The 645-nt window shown below is 37.5% G+C and overlaps 1 non-coding gene across 1 annotated transcript; it reads right to left on the reverse strand.

The window, feature by feature from the left end:
• Positions 1 to 265: 265 nt before the first annotated feature.
• Positions 266 to 372, reverse strand: LOC149313995 (U6 spliceosomal RNA). Its single transcript, XR_016281199.1, has one exon. It is a non-coding gene; the product is annotated as a U6 spliceosomal RNA (small nuclear RNA).
• Positions 373 to 645: the final 273 nt, after the last annotated feature.

Raw genomic sequence — 645 nt, forward strand, 5'->3', positions numbered from 1 at the left:
GGTAAGTGGGAATTGGAGTTGCTATATAGCTGCTTAACTAAAGCGATTATGCATTCATAAGTGCCCAAGTAGTTTCTGGTCTATTATATATATACAGCTTTTACAACTTGTTAGGTTTTTTATTATTATTATTTCAGTTGGAATGTCTTGCAGAACTCCTAGCACCCTCTTCTGGGACCCTAATGGGTCTCTATACCACAGTGGGTCTCCAGTTTAGAAAAATAAAAAATAAAATCTGAGATGTGGCAATATTTATTTTTTATTTTTTAATATGGAACGCTTCACGAATTTGCGTGTCATCCTTACCCAGGGGCCATGATAATCTTCTCTGTATCGTTCCAATTTTAGTATATGTGCTGCCGAAGCGAGCACTATGTGGCAATATTTCTGAAGCGTATTCTATTGCTAGACTTTGCTATTCTGATGCCCAGAAGGCCCATTGCAACCTGGTCTTCCCCTCATTCATTTTTTTTTAACCTACACAGAACACAGGTAATTCTCCATCCCACCTTCCACCAAACTGCAAAACCTATTGTTCTCCCTTGCAAAAATTGTTTTTCAGTTGAACTTCTGACTCTGTTGAACTAATTTGGGAAGGAAATGGCTTCATATTGACAGCATAAACATCTAAAGAAAAATCTCCAT

Source organism: Sceloporus occidentalis, unplaced genomic scaffold (assembly GCF_023333645.1).
Source record: "Sceloporus occidentalis isolate IW3139 unplaced genomic scaffold, rSceOcc1.0.p SCAF_4, whole genome shotgun sequence".
Taxonomy (NCBI): domain Eukaryota; kingdom Metazoa; phylum Chordata; class Lepidosauria; order Squamata; family Phrynosomatidae; genus Sceloporus; species Sceloporus occidentalis.